Source organism: Adiantum capillus-veneris, chromosome 29 (genome assembly GCF_014529385.1).
Source record: "Adiantum capillus-veneris isolate H3 chromosome 29, ASM1452938v2, whole genome shotgun sequence".
NCBI lineage: Eukaryota > Viridiplantae > Streptophyta > Polypodiopsida > Polypodiales > Pteridaceae > Adiantum > Adiantum capillus-veneris.
Window position 1 is genome coordinate 91536375 of NC_140959.1, and position 8866 is coordinate 91545240.

Consider the following 8866-nt stretch of genomic DNA (forward strand, 5'->3'; position numbering starts at 1 on the left):
TGCCTGCTGTGTGTCTTCTTCTTGCCTTGGTCTTTTGCAACCTAGTCCTGCAGGTTCGTTTGTCGACAGTACATCTGTCTCCACCTCCACAGCCACAAGAGACATTTCTTCAGTAGGCAGATGCACAATTGGTTGTTTATTGCAAAACATAGCATGCTTGTCATACTCTAGTAATTGCGTAGGGTCAGTGATTCCGCATGCCAAACCATATGCTGCTTGGGTCAAAAAATAGCGACTACGCAAACCATACATTCCTGGCCCTTGGCCAAACATATACAATGCGGCATTTTTTTCTAAAAGCATTATTTTATCTGCGTTCCACTTGATGATGGCCCCTCCTAAATATCTTGAAAGTGTCTTCAACGTCATCAAGGGTAGCTCCGCATTGTCATTGGAGAAGGATGAATGGAAGACCAAAAAACTCGGATACTTAAGATTCTTTAAGTATTGGCCGAGAGAGGAATTCTTCCCTAAATCTCCCATGCCTCGTCCACGAGGGCGAGGAATGAAGGTAACATCATAGACCACCAATTGCAACAAATTAAAGTTATGAAATGAGATAAGTAGAAACCAAAAAGGTAAGGAAAATAAAAAAAGATTACATTCTGGTTTTCATCTTCCTCATGTAAGTCCTCATTCCATAGGTTGATGCCGCCCGGACCTCCAGTGGGCACATTGGAGGTTGAGGCCAAAGATGATGAAGAAGTGCTTGCCTTACCCATTTCTTTAATCCCTAGCTTTTTTTGCACTTCCATGAACTCCTTTTCTGTTGGAAGCGTGCGCTCATACCTAACAACATCATTGTACATCATCACAAGTGCACTTGCGCGGTCAACAAACTCATCGTCATTTACATGGGCATCTATAACAGAATACTTGTCGTGCTCAGGGTCAATGACAGCATCATCCTCTTTGAGATTTTGTGCCACAATGGCAAGACAATAGTCCTCTCGAAGGTCAATAAGCTCCATAATGTGGTTAAGCAAGACATACTGCAAATCACCAATAGGTATGGTAGGTAGAACACTAGTAGGCAAAGCACCCTCCGGAAGCTGCAATCCCTCTGAAACCTGCAAGGCAAGGCTTCCCCGAGACTTGGGCTGTTGACCCTCCCCAATCTGATCCTCTAGAGCTGCTGAAGCCCAATGCGGTATAGAAAATGAGATAGTTTGTCTTGGGGGGCGCTTTGAGAGCAAGGAACTTCCTCCTCTGCTTCAACATTGAAGGGGTCCATAACGGAAATTCAAAAGCGAAGATAGACAAGAGAGCACAACATCCAAACAAAGGGAAAATGGGGGAGCAAGTCATATTTATAGGACACCCGAGGACAATGATGACATCGATTGACATGCATCATGGGGCCGGCGTGCATCATGCAGTCGTCGTGATGATTACGCCACGTGTCAGCCGCCGTGGAACGATCGCGCCACAATGCAAAAGTGGTGCCGCCACACCAAAAAAGCACCGCTATCACGTTTTGGCACGACAACTTGTTGTCGCGTCATAACGCGATAGAGCCAGTCAAGAGTACTGCGGTCCACCTCCTCGCGTTGTGCCGCGATGCCTTTTTTGTCATGCCACGCGTGCATCATGCAGTCGCCGTGATGATTACACCATGTGTCAGCCACCGTGGAACAGTCGCACCACAACGCAAAATGGGTGCCGCCGCTCCACAAAAGCACTGCTATCGCGTTCTGGCGCGACAGCCTGTTGTCGCGTCATAACGTGATACAACCAGTGTAGAGTATTCTGGTCCGCCTCCTCGCGTTGTGCCGCAACATACCATTGTTCCTAGGGCAACCCGTTGGGGCGCTTCTTTCCTCGTCGTGCCACCCCGCGAATAGGCAGTGCCACTAATTTCGGCACCACCAATATCGGTTTTGTCCCGTTGTGCCACATGGCACGTAATCATTATGCCCGCACGCTTCCCGTCATACCTTGCAATGTCATGATTAATGTAGCTGCCTCTTCTCATTATACTTATTCCGCTAATATAAACACCCCCCCCCCCCTTTTTTTCTCACCGTTTTTTCCGAAGTGTCTCTAGTCACTCTGCCTTGTTACCCACATCCAGATTTCCATATTTCCTTGCATTCTCCTCATTCAGGTCATGGCCCGCACAAAGCAAACAGCAAGGAAGGTTTATCCTGGACAGTCTGCTCTGTAGGGCTAGGCTAGCTCGTCTACAGTGCAACCGTCAACATCGCATGTGATTCCGGGCAAGACGATGCCGCAGTTACGCGCAACAATGCGCAGAAGAAGATACGAGAAGAATAGGAGCGTTCTACTCGAACTTCGCAAGCTCCAAAAGCACATTTCATTGGCAATACCTAAATTGCCATTCCAGAGAGTTGTTCGCGAGATTTGCGAGCAACACAACCTGAATTTTCGGTGGTCTCGAAATGCAATGGGGTGCTTGCACGAGGCCGCCGAGGATTTTTTTGTAGAGCTACATTCTCTCGGCCCATGCCCATAGGACAACATTGATGCCGCGAGATATCAACACACTTCGCTTTCTCAGGTTCAGGTATGACAAAACAATACCGCCTGCTGGTATTTCAGACCGAAAGATGGACAATATTCTTAGAATACCACCTATTGACAAGGTCAAAGTCATGAAGTGTCTACACAAATGCATCGATACATCACCCGTCTCAACATCGAGCGGGACACAACAGAAGACGATAGTGAGAGATTGGAGCAGTTACGCCTTGAGATGATGGAGGAACAAATGGCAGATGCCATCAGCGATGCCAACGCTGATGATTTGTCATTGTTGTTTCCTTATTTCCATGTTGGCCTTCCTATGTGGGGACGCATTCTGTATTTTTCTTATCACCCCCACGAGATTGCAATTTTTCAGAACCGGACGAGGGAACTCACAGACTCAATCATCAATTGCTTGCTTTGGTGCGTTCTATTCTTTTTTTCACAATAAATTCTTTTAATATATTCAATTTTGTATGACACGAATTTCTTTACAGTTTTGTAGTTTCAAATTTGCCTTGGAATATGCAAGATGATGTCGCCGTCCTTGACTCCAACCTCTTGGTTGTTTTGACGGCCCAAGATACATCTTTAGTGGAAGTAGTTGACTGGTTCCAGTCAGTGAACATGGATACGGCAAAAAATTTTGTTCTCGCTTATCATGAAGGGTACGCAATGTTTTCAATAGTGAAATTATTTTATCTTGAACTCTAATTTATTGTGATGACATATGTTTTGCTTATGTTTATTTGTAACAGATCTCATTGGAGTCTTGTTCTCTTACACCTTGAACGAAACCGGTGCTACCTTGCTAATTCATCCCATGGATTTCATGGTGAAGTATGTAGGTAAGAGGTTTTGTACTTTGTTCGACATCGCATAGAATTTTGTTAAAAGTCGCTTATGAAATTTAATTGTATTTTTCTCAGATCTGTTCGGAAGCTTGTGTCTGATCTTAAAGCTTTAACGCGAGATCAGATATATGAGAATCTTACCATTATTAGTTGCAAAGTCCCTAAGCAGGACGATGCCTACTCTTGTGGATGGAGGGTCTTATTCAATGCATAAATTTTGTTAGGGGTCATGCTTGATGGAAGTCGTAGAAGTGTAAGCATTTGACACTCGTTTACAAATTTGTATCTTAATAAGTTAGTAGCTATGTTAATGAACATGATGTTCTTAACGCAGGTAAGAAATTTGGCAGATTATTCAAAGGCTGATGTTTCTTCCTTTAGAAACAAAATGATTGAAAACTTGATCAATTGCGCGACCATGCATCCAGACAGAGCACGTGATGCTTTTATCCCGCCAGCACCAAGGCCCACACCTAGGCCTCCGCCGACAAGATACCCCGTGTGTGCCACACCAACACAAGCACATATCAATATCTCCCCAGATGCCTCTCCAACCCAAGCTCCCACCAGCTCTCGTCCTGAAGAAACAACTCCAGAACCCTCAAATCCACCACCCAACACCTCTCCTGCTCATGAAGCAGCTCCAGAGCCCCCAAACCCCCCACCCAGCAGCTCTCCTACTCATGAAGCAGCTCCAGAGCCCCCAAACCCCCAAGCCACCACCTCTCCTCAACCTCAACCAACAGCCCCCACATCACCGCATGCACAATATTAGAAAGAGATTATGCAATGTACTTTTGACAAATTGATTACAAGCAGTGGCTCGAAAGTTGACTTTTGTTTTGATTATGGTTCAAAGTTTACAAAATGTTGAGTACAGTTTTCCAAAAAAATGGTTGAGTGAGGATCCAATGGTGTTTGGTAATGTAGAGAGCTGCCTTTGTCGAGTAATCTTTGAGAATAGTATTTGAATCATTGTGTAAAGTTAGTTCACTATTTCAAGTCCGTCTCACTGGTAATCTGTGCACAAAGAGTCGTTTTTTCTTGTCTGTGAGGTACCTGCAATGCAACGTACGCGATAAGACATTGGGATACATGAGCATGATAGAGACATCAATGTATAAAAGTAATACATGTAGCTTAGTACCTTTTGCATGTTACATTTGAAAACAAATTTTGAAGGCAAATTGAGATCGGACTCATTTAACAGATCCTCTCGAACCTGTCTTAAAGTGACATTTGATCTAACCACAACAACTGTTAGCAAATAATTTGAAAACCATATCTCGATGGACATCAAGGGATTAAAAGCATCGTCACTTACATCTTGATCCATAGCTACCAACTGACCATTCACTCGATGCCACCTCATGTAGTAGAAAGAAACTATAAAATTTTGTGATGCTATCATACACTTGCACACAACCGAGCGCTTGTCAACTTTGCACAAAATGCCTTCAGAATCACTGACATCCCAATTATCATCCAAAAAATCAAGGCAAGTTTGGGATTTGCAGATGAACATGGTTTTTGTTTTTCTAACCTCCTCATCGTGGAAGAAATCTATAAAGACATGTAATGGCATAAATAGACTGACTCGTACTTGCCTGCTTGCAATGTTTGGTCGCAAACACTTCAAAATTTCCTGATGAAGCTTGAGTTTAAAACACTCTGAGGTTTTTGAAGTTGGAACTGGCCACTTTGGGGAATCTTGTTGGGGAAGAGGGAAAGGTTTCAAAGTGCCAAATCCATGGACAGAGCAAGGGGCGTTGTAAAAGTAGTCGTAAAAGAAAACTCCCCTCTCTGCGAGAGCTCTTCTCGCACTAGTTCTGTACATAAGTTCTCCCACCGAAGCATGAAAAGCATCAAAAATACCAATTATGCACTCAACTGGTTGCCAGTCTTCTTTGTTAGAAGGATAAATATCTGCAAAAACAAAAGATAAGAGAATGGTCACAAGAAATAGTCAACAAAATAACTTGAAGGATCTTTAAAAACTTTTTAGCAATATAGTAGTCACACAGTTTGGTCTATGAGCAAGAAACCCCAAAGGTGACTGTTGTAGTCGTAGTTCGGAGTGCATATATGCATGCTCAATGAGCACCTCTTTCACTGTCTTTCCCGTTTGAAATAAGCAAAAATCTTTCACACGTCCTTTGTAGCTGTTGATGAATTCATTTGACATCCGTTTTCTTCTTCTTGTTTGAAGCAGAACCCAACTACCAATGGTGACTGTGGTAGACATCCAACGACCATGGTCTAAGTCAAAGCTATTGAATAGTTCCACATATTTAACAGAGGCGGATGGTCGTCGTAGTCATCTTCCTTCCATCTCTGCTTCTATTAGCTGCGAAGTGAGACTACGCAAAAACGATAAAAGAAAAGAGGTTCACTAGTTTACACAAGAAGTAGTAGCTTGAAAAGTGTTCATCAAAAGACGTGCCTCATTGAATGTGAGTTATGGCACATTCGGCGTTCGTCGTCCATGGTAGGAGAATAATTTGCACAAATCGCGTCGTATCTTCTTATTGAGATCTTTTTAACAGAAAAAACTCTTTTTTGAAAAAGCACAAATTTGAGATAAAAACCAAATAAATTGGAGCTACCGTTGTCGTGACTCAAACTCTATTGGTCAAACAGCATTCTCTCTCTAATGCCAAAAAGTCCTTTTTTGAGTCCAAACTTTTCCTAATGCCTTTGTGAGTCCAAATTTTGCCTAATGATAACCAATATTAAGCTTATCATCAAGTCCAAGTTCTTGTACATTGTGAGGGCCTCCTCTTGCTCTCTTCTAGCTCTATACGCGCTCAGAACAGTTTGGCAAGACTGAGGGGCTTGTGGCCCAAGACCCCTATTTATACAAGTGCTTGAGGAGGTTACTTGAGGAGGTTAGAACTTTCTAGGTTCTTCTTGAGGAGGTTAGAATCTTCTAGAACCTTCTTGATCCTTCTAGTTCTTCTAGAACCTTCTAGATCCTTCTTCAACTTTCTAGAGCTTTCCAAAAACTTCTAGATTCTTATGGAATCTTCTCCAAGATTCTAGAAACTTCTTGATCCTTTTAGTTCTTCTAGAACCTTCTAGATCCTTCTTCAACTTTCTAGAGCTTTCCAAAATCTTCTACACTCTTCTCGAATCTTCTCCAAGCTTCTAGAAACTTCTAGAATCTCCTTGATACTTTTAGAACCTTCTAGAATCTTCAGATCCTTCTAGATTCTTCTAGACCCTTCTAGTGATGATGTAGGTGATGACACAGGCGATGATGCAGGTACCGACTCTCAAGCATCCATAACAATATCTACATCTCCTCCTCAAAGTGTGTTTGATATTCTGGAGGATGATAGTAACTTGCCGAATGCTAGGGAGTTTGTCACTCGACAGGACTGGAAAACTTATGATGCCTGATTTTGCAAGCTAGTTGTACGGGTCCAAATATTGGCTACTCAAGTGAAAAATCTCACATGATTAATTTACAATATGCTACCAGAATCAACTTCTCATTTGCTGGCAACCCAAGAGGTTGTCTGTCCACACCAGTTATGACCAAAGAGGTCCAACAGGCACAATCAGTTGTAGATACAGATCTGGTTGTGACCAACATGGTCAGGAAGCGACTATCACAATCCAACTTTCAATGGGCAAAGAGTCAAAAATTATGCTTTTACTGCATAGGAGCGCATCAAAAAAAGCAGTGTCCACATGTAGAAAATGTAAGCATGATGCATGAGTTCATGATCCAACATAAACTCCAGTTTTGGTGTAGGGCAAAATAGTTCTATGTCTTTTGAACATGTTATGCTCACACATTTTCTCATACTTGCATGTGGATTTTCAAAGTATTGTATGTTTTTTGAATTGGGTAGTATTATGTGCCCATTTATTTTTTGGTATAGTAATCTTTGGTAAGTACATTTACATAATCTCGGCTTATACGGTCAGTCGAAAACATTATGAGATGCATACAAGATCACTAAATTAGGGTGTATATGATACATGTGTCCCACAATTTTACGTTTCGCATTTCCTTTGGATAGTATTGTTTGTTCTGCACAGCCAAATGCTTGACCAATTTCACGTCAAGCAAGGCTTCTAATTCGTGCTCCAATTGACTTGGCGTCAAGAGTAGTGGCAACCAAGTTTGGGGCACTTACATTAATCGGGATATCATCTCACAGCATCCCTACTAGTCTTGCCGGTGCAAGGCACTTATGGTGTTGACTTTTACGTTTACAATTGTCACATTAGCCAAGGGCTTCCACTTTTGTATGAACGACATGCTACCTAGTTGGTATAAACTACGCTTTTGCTCTCACACAGTCACTCTGTCAAGGACAATATTAATTATGAATTGTTTCCCATAATTTTCTTTTTGGTTGGACATATTTAGGTTCTCCTCACCCCCTCCACAGTGGGACGGTCCCGCTATAATTTTGATTACCTCTCTCGATGGGAGTGTCATCAAGGTAGATTGTTGCATGCTTATAGGATAAGCTGCAAACTAGGCATAAGATGCACACGAGCATGGGCACCAACTATAAACGTCATACCAGTTTAAGGAAAGTTCCTCAGCCCCCCATGCACTCCTTCTCTCTCTTTCTTATTTCTCTCAAGGAATAATGAACATGTTTTTCTTGTGAGTCAGCGTGAGCCAAGGTGCTCTAACTCTTAGCTAGAACTTGGGCAAGATGCCATCCAAGTTAGTCTTCATCGGTTCGTCGATTGAACACTAGTTTCCAAAGTGCTAGGAATCACACACGCTAGCTAAGAGTCATTGTCAGATCTTGGGTAAGACCCAGCTGTTGGCATTCCTTGGGTGATTATTCTCCAGTTTGAACAAATCTACCCCGTGGACTCCACATCGATGCTAAATGCCAAGCAAAAGTCTTGTCATTACATATGGGTATTTTGTAAGCACTACATGTTTTGGTGTGAGCATTGAATTGAGTTTGGATAAACTTACACTCGCATAGGCTGATCTATAGCATGGCGTATAGATGCTTGCCAACAGCATGGATGTCCATAAGAGCTAGAGGTCCCGCCTTGCGTGGATATCCCGTTTTCTCTATAGCACTAGGTGTGCATATAGGAGCACGGTTTTGTGGTATGACCACATATGTGATTACTAAATCACACAATATGTGTGGATAGTCATTTTTTGACACCTCCATACTTTTGTTTTCAAGACACTATTTGCCAAGGAATAGTCAACAAGTTCTTTCCAACCTTTTACCAAGGGGGTTCGTTTTGCAAGCTCCACCCAGGGGTTTGGATTGCCACGGCAACACCCAGGGTTACAAGTTTCATTTCTTTATCTTCACCAAACTCTAGTTTTAGTGATTAGCAAGTCAAAGAAATTTGGATATGGTACGCTTACAGGTTCAATGATATACCTGACTTCCGGGAAACTATCAGGTAATTTACCACGTCATTGTAAGTATATATATATTTTTTGTTTCTTTTCCTTTCTAATTACGTTTGATTAAGTTCTGTACACCGAATGTTTGAGCTTGAAGGCTTTCATCTAGCTT